The 7,500-nt window shown below is 42.8% G+C and overlaps 1 protein-coding gene across 1 annotated transcript in view; it reads left to right on the top strand.

Annotated features, from left to right (window-relative positions):
- The window catches only part of LOC136678332 (adenylate cyclase type 8-like), a 59,523-nt gene that overhangs the window by 2,209 nt on the left and 49,814 nt on the right, over positions 1-7,500 (top strand).

Here is a 7,500-nt window from a genome sequence, read left to right on the forward strand (position 1 = left end):
ATTTGGGGACGTTCCCCGGAGTGTGTGAGAAGTTCAGTTTTCAGGAACGAAGGTTTCTAAGGCCTTCATCATGCATTTTAGTGCAATGTCAACAAAGGCAGGTGACCTTAGATGCACTGCAAGGAACAAGACATTGTTTCAGACCTTAACTGGAAAAAAAGTATAAAAATAAACAAGTAGCATTAAAGAATATCTTTTATTCCTTTATTTTCTGTAAGTGCTCTATTCCAATTAGGGTCACTTTGGGTCTGGACACAATACAGGATCACCGGGCTTCACACACTCAAACACTCAAACTTGTGATGAATTTCACCTTCTAACACTCAGTTTTGTGTGTGTGAGAGGAAAGCAGACCACATGGAAGACCACCTCCTCACAGACACTGACCCATCATGTGGCTCGAACCCAAGACCCTGGGCTGTGCGGGAGTGGCTGGGAGTGTGGTATGGGGTGAGTCCAGGTTGGCTGTGGAGCCACTGTGACTCTGATCGGGGGGAAGCAGTTACAGAACACAAAACACATCTATTGTTTTATTAACAGAAAAATACATATATATCACTGTCACATGTTGTTAATGTACACTATATTTATATATAATGGTCCACCCATATTTTTACTAAATAAACACACACACTAAATCTAAACACATTTTATTTTAATGTTATATTCATATTTGTTACTATATTTGCATAGACACACACACACACACACACAGAACAAGATGGCAAAGTAATGGAATTATGCAAAGAATATTCAGTGTGAATCTCAGAGAAACAAACAGTTATCAAGTGCACAGAGAGAGAGAGAGAAAGAGAGAGAGCAACAGAAAAATTGTGTCAATGAAGAGAAGAGGAAGAAAAAGGGTGTCAATGCTGCACAGTGTTGGACTGGTGCAGTGTTTAAAGCAGTGTTGGGCTAGTTCAGTGTTTAGAGCAGTGTTGGACTGGTGCAGTGTTTAGAGCAGTGTTGGACTGGTGCAGTGTTTAGCGCAGTGCTGAATTGGGACAGTGTTTAGAGCAGTGTTGGACTGGTGCAGTGTTTAGAGCAGTGCTGAATCAGGACAGTGCTGAGAGCAGTGTTGGACTGGTGCCGTGTTTAGAGCAGTGCTGAATCAGGATAGTGTTGAGAGCAGTGTTGGACTGGTGCAGTGTTTAGAGCAGTGCTGAATCAGGACAGTGTTGAGAGCAGTGTTGGACTGGTGCAGTGTTTAGAGCAGTGCTGAATCAGGACAGTGTTGAGAGCCGTGTTGGACTAGTTCAGTGTTTAGAGCAGTGCTGAATCAGGACAGTGTTTAGAGCAGTGTTGGACTGGTACAGTGTTTAGAGCAGTGCTGAATCAGGACAGTGTTTAGAGCAGTGTTGGGCTGGTGCAGTGTTTAGAGCAGTGCTGAATCAGGACAGTGTTTAGAGCAGTGTTGGACTGGTGCAGTGTTTAGAGCAGTGCTGAATCAGGACAGTGTTTAGAGCAGTGTTGGACTGGTACAGTGTTTAGAGCAGTGTTGGGCTGGTGCAGGGTTTAGAGCAGTGTTGGACTGGTGCAGTGTTTAGAGCAATGTTGGACTGGTGCAGTGTTTAGAGCAGTGTTGGAATGGTACAGTGTTAAGAGCAGTGCTGAATCAGGACAATGTTTAGAGCAGTGTTGAACTGATACCATTTTTTTGTGCAGTGTTGGACTGGTGCAGTGTATAGAGCAGTGTTGGATTGATGCAGTGTTTAGAGCAGTGTCGGACTGGTATAGTCTTTAGAGCAGTGTTGGACTGGTGCAGTGTTTAGAGCAGTGCTGAATCAGGACAGTGTTTAGAGCAGTCTTGGACTGGTACAGTGTTTAGAGCAGTGCTGAATCAGGACAGTGTTTAGAGCAGTGTTGGACTGGTGCAGTGTTTAGAGCAGTGCTGAATCAGGACAGTGTTTAGAGCAGTGTTGGACTGGTACAGTGTTTAGAGCAGTGTTGGGCTGGTGCAGGGTTTAGAGCAGTGTTGGACTGGTGCAGTGTTTAGAGCAATGTTGGACTGGTGCAGTGTTTAGAGCAGTGTTGGAATGGTACAGTGTTAAGAGCAGTGCTGAATCAGGACAATGTTTAGAGCAGTGTTGGACTGATACCATTTTTTTGTGCAGTGTTGGACTGGTGCAGTGTATAGAGCAGTGTTGGATTGATGCAGTGTTTAGAGCAGTGTCGGACTGGTATAGTCTTTAGAGCAGTGTTGGACTGGTGAAGTATTTAGAGCAGAGTTTAGAGCAGTGTTGGACTGGTGCAGTGTTTAGAGCAGTGTTGGACTGGTACAGTAATTAGAGCAGTGTTGGATTGATGCAGTGTTTAGAGCAGTGTTGGACTGGTATAGTCTTTAGAGCAGTGTTGGACTGGTGAAATATTTAGAGCAGAGTTTAGAGCAGTGTTGGGCTGGTGCAGTGTTTAGAGCAGTGTTGGACTGGTGCAGTGTTTAGAACAGTTTTCGACTGGTGCAGTGTTTAGAGCAGTTTTGGACTGGTGCAGTGTTTAGAGCAGTGTTGGATTGGTACAGTGTTTAAAGCAGTGTTGGACCAGTGCAATGTTTAGAGCAGTGCTGAATTGGTACAGTGTTTAGAGCAGTGTTGGACTGGTGCATTGTTTAGAGTAGTGTTGGATTGGTACAGTGTTTAAAGCAGTGTTTGACCGGTGCAGTGTTTAGATCAGTGCTGAATTGGGACAGTGTTTAGAGCAGTGCTGGACTGGTGCAGTGTTTAGAGCAGTGTTGGACTGGTGCAGTGTTTAGAGCAGTGTTGGACTGATGCAGTGTTGGACTGGTGCAGTTTTTAGAGCAGTGCTAAATTGGAACAGTGTTTAGAGCAGTGTTGGACTGGTGCAGTGTTTAGAGCAGTGGTACAGTGAGGTATTAGGTATTACGAAGACACATGCAGTGTTTGAAGCACAGTGAGATTTGATAATTTCAAACCTCAAGGATGATTTCAGTCAACTTCTGACCTGTTCATTTACTACAGCGTCTGGTCCCTTTTAGAGTGTATTTTAACTTGGTGATAATTCCACCCCAGGACAACATTAACACTGATAAATAAGGGAAGGAGACGGCGAAGAAAGGTCATTAAAGACCAGACGGTTGAGCCAAATGTCCCAGCCCAGTCTCAGGTTGATCATATAACACAGCAATAACACCTGTATAACACAGCTATTACATAGCTCACCTCAACACTTCAGAATGCAGAGAGCACAGCTCCTTGCCACCTGCTAGAAGCTGATTTATGTTGTAATCTGGGACAGTCGCCGTGTTGCCATTGCAGTAGTGAATTAAATTTACACAACAAATTATCATAAGAGGATTATGGGAGATAGGGTGCATTTCCATCAGCTGTGTGCTTAAAGAAACATGTTGTGTTTGAATAGAATTGTGGACAGAATGCATGTTAAATATAATATCAAACAACATCCTGGTAAAACGTCTGTAAGTTCAGTGGAAAGCCACATGGATTCTCATAAAAACCAAGGAAATAATCTCTTCTGGAGCAGCTCAGAATCGGATATACGTTTAGTCATCTTGGTTGCACACTTGCCTACTCTTGCCCACACCTGGCATTGGGCATGATGAACTTAGGCTCATGTGCAGCTGCTCCAGAGCAGAGCGTCCCATTTCACACTCCACTGCATTTACAATGCTTAAATCAGCTAAAGTCACTTAGTGTAAGAGCTGCTTTAATGAGGTATTAAATCATACCTATGTGAATGTGTGTGTGTGTGTGTGTGTGTGTGTGAGAGAGAGAGAGAGAGAGAGAGAGAGAGAGAGAGAGAGACTGTAAAAATAGCCAGCGTGGGAGGGCGATATGGGAAAGGGTTCTCTGACTCACACTCGTCTGCCTGCATCCGTTCTGTCTTCATTCTTACCTCTCTCTACCTCTCTATTTCTCAGGAACACACACACACACACATACATATCTATGTATTAGTTTCTTCACCTGAACAGTGTGGTATTAAAAATATGAGCGCTGCATGACATCAGTGTTGCAGCAAAGGGGACTAATTCTAACGCTCCTGGGGGCTCATACCCCTCTGACTGACACTTGGCATTGAGCAGTGATGGTAGTCACTGTGTAAACTGTGTACAAAACTTAGTATAGGTTGTGTCCACAAATTCTTGGACGTTCTGTGTTTCATGCAGCTGCATGACACCTACGTAATCCATTCACAAAACCAAATACAAACCATACATCAATAAAGGATATAGGAATATTATTTAGATTTCTGCAGCCTTATGAACGATGAGTTATTGTAGAGTGTCTCAGATGATTGTAATTTCTTGCTTCGTGCACAATTCAGTAACACAGCGACAGACAAAAGAAGTTCCTGAAATTTATTCCTAAAGCCACTGCGTGTTCTTCCCTTTGTCTGCGGTCCCAGCGCGGCCCGCTACGTCCTCAGAAAACATCATTAACCACAAGCACTTTAAAACATTGCTTTAATTAAGATTAAGCACTTTTGCATTTCATTTCCGCGCTATGATTGTGCCGTTCATTTCTGAAACGAGGCGTCCGTCTCTCAGCGGGATTTTCCCCACAAAGACCAGCAAAGAGCAATTATTAAAAGTGTTAGCGCTTAGCAGCATAAAACTAATTTAAAGTCTATTTTTGTACTTGTCTTTTGAGCTGATCGTTTCCTGACATTGTTGCGCCACCGTCCCGTGGCGTGGATTAATGCTGGAAGTGATTAAATTTAAGGTGGAAGTGATTAAATGTTGGTTATGGGTCAGTGGTCAGAGCTTCATCAATAATGTGCTCCTCGGTGTGGAAGAGCGCCGTGGTTAATCAGTCACTTCTGCAATCGTCGTCACACACAGACGAGCTGTGTTCTGTGGACTTTTAGGAAGTTGTAGTTTCCATAAAAAGGGTTCTCTGGAGAAATGCCATAGAGCAGGATTTCACTGCTTCAGAGTTCAGTCTTATGTAGAAATGATAAAAATAATAATAACAAAAATGAAAACCTGAAGGAAACCATCATTGATTTGTGAAACATACATCATTCAGTTAAAATAATTCTGACACAGTGGAAAAACCATGAGGGAGGACACAAGATAAAACACTGAGCAGAGACGGTTCTGAGGGAGTTTCTCTGTGCCACTGTCGCCCCTGGCCTCACTCACTGGGTCAAAACTTTGTCTTTACAGGAGCTCTGTGAAGCTGCTTTGTGACATCATCAGTTGTAAAAAGCGCTAGACAAATAAATTTGATTTGATTTGAATGTTCTAACACCATCACCACTCTGGATTAGATTTATTTAAATTGATTAATTAATTAATTTGTTTCTTCATTTCCCCTCACAGTTTGTAAAATGACTGATGGTACACTCTCAGAATAAAAGTACAGTACATGACCATCACTAAATAGTGTAGTGTATCTTTTAAGTACATTCCTGTCACTAACGCTACAAAGAGTGTAGTGTATCTTTAAAGGTACAGCAGTGGTGTTAAAGTCCAGTTGTGTTCCCTAAAGGTTCATTACATTCTCTTCTCCAGAAGGAGAGGGGGATCTCTGTAATCTTTCAATACACAACTGTGGAGAATAAAAGAACACAATAAAAGTCCTGGAGGTGAAACGAGGCGAATGAACTCAACACAACTTTAACATCCACAGTTAATATAGAGTAAGGTACAGGTATGGTCCATAGTTAAAGGTAAGGTAATGTTCCCTAGAGAGTACCACCAAAGAGAGAGTTTTTCTGAGAGTGGTGAAAGGTGCTGTGCAAGTCTATGTAAGTAATTATTATTATTATTATTATTATTAGTAGTAGTAGTAGTAGTAGTAGTAGTAGTAGTAGTAGTATTTACATCCAAAATCTCCCAATATGAGAAAACATCTGCTGATGATGACGATGCAGTTGCTACAGTGTAATAAACACAAACCCTTCTGGTTTAATGTAAAGCAAAGTGTGAGCAACTCCTCCATCCACCACTCCTAGAGAGATGTGCTTGGATTGGCACTGGGGTATTTTTATAAGAGCCCTCTTGCAGTCCCCCAGGACCACATCAAGACCCCAGGTTAGAAGCAGAGGCCATAGGAGAACCTTGAGGAACCATTATTGGATCTGTGCATAAACACACAGTGGATGGTCTTCTATCCTGTGACATTATAAGTTGAATTATTTGAGGTTGAGGAATTTCTTTTACATTTTTACACATGTTTAAAGTGGTAATCAACAGCAAGGTGTTTATATATTTTGTCGCTGTCAGATTAAAAAGAACACATATCTCTGTGTTTGTGGATGTTTAGCTTACTACGTCATTTGAACATAGCTGCTGTCCTTCACACTGTGTGGATATTTAATGAGAATGGACCAATAGAAATGCTCCAAAATGACTCTGAATAAAATCTGTTTACTTTGAAATCCCTTGAAAGTTAAGAAGCGTTTTTGATTCCATAGAGAAACATTAAAGAATCTTGGGTGTGGCTAAAGATCAAGCGATGGATATTTACAATTTTAATATGTCCTTGACCCTCACACGCCTCTTAATCAAACACAGTTCCTTATGGAACCAAAAGTGGTTCCTCTTTGGCATAGGTCAAAAAAACCTTTACTGGCTTTATGTTTAAGAGCAGGAGCACTTTGTAGTTCTCCAGTTACCGACTGTAGTCCTTCTGCTGCTCTGGTCCCTTTCAGACTATTTTTCTTTGGTGAGGACCCACAGGACCACCACAGAGCAGCTATTGTTTGGCCGATGGATCGCTCTCAGGTGGTGGTTTGTGAGTGTCTGTGGGTGTATATTATGAGTGGATCAGACACAGCAGTGCTGCTGGAGTTTTAACAGTTGAGAATAGAAACTGTTTAGTAATAAGGCGGCATGGTGGTGCAGCAGGTAGTGTCACAGTCACACAGCTCCAGGGACCTGGAGGTTGTGGGTTTGATTCCCGCACCAGGTGACTGTGAGGAGTTGGTGTGTTCTCCCTGTGTCCACGTGGGTTTCCTCCAGGTGCTCCGGTTTCCTCCCACGGTCCAAAAACACACGTTGGTAGGTGGATTGACGACTCAAAAGTGTCTGTAGATGTGTGTGTATGTGTCTGTGTTGCCCTGTGAAGGACTGGCACCCCCTCCAGGGTGTATTTCCGCCTTGCGCCCAATGATTCGAGGTAGGCTCTGGACCCTGAACTGGATAAGCGGTTACAGATAATGAATGAATGTTTATAATATGTAATATGAACTGTTGTTATAGAGGGGCTGTCCCTAAGAGGACCACATGCCCACACACACACACATGAACGATAAATGTACATTATTTTCTTGTGTGGGCCAATGGCTAAATGTCAGTGGACAACAGTCTTGTGAACTGACAGACATTATTCAGGAGTATGTTCCTCTTTACTGCAGTAAGAGACTCTGCTGGCAACTTTTAATACTAGACATTGGAACATAGATGTGAGGATTTGATGGCATCCAGCCTCATCGCTGCTGACGCACACAGTCTGCGGGGGATGTGTTCAGTTCTGAGGAGAGAGTGGAGCTTGACTCTCTCTTCTCTCTCAAAGA

Source organism: Hoplias malabaricus, chromosome Y, assembly GCF_029633855.1.
Source record: "Hoplias malabaricus isolate fHopMal1 chromosome Y, fHopMal1.hap1, whole genome shotgun sequence".
In the NCBI taxonomy this organism is placed as follows: Eukaryota; Metazoa; Chordata; class Actinopteri; order Characiformes; family Erythrinidae; genus Hoplias; species Hoplias malabaricus.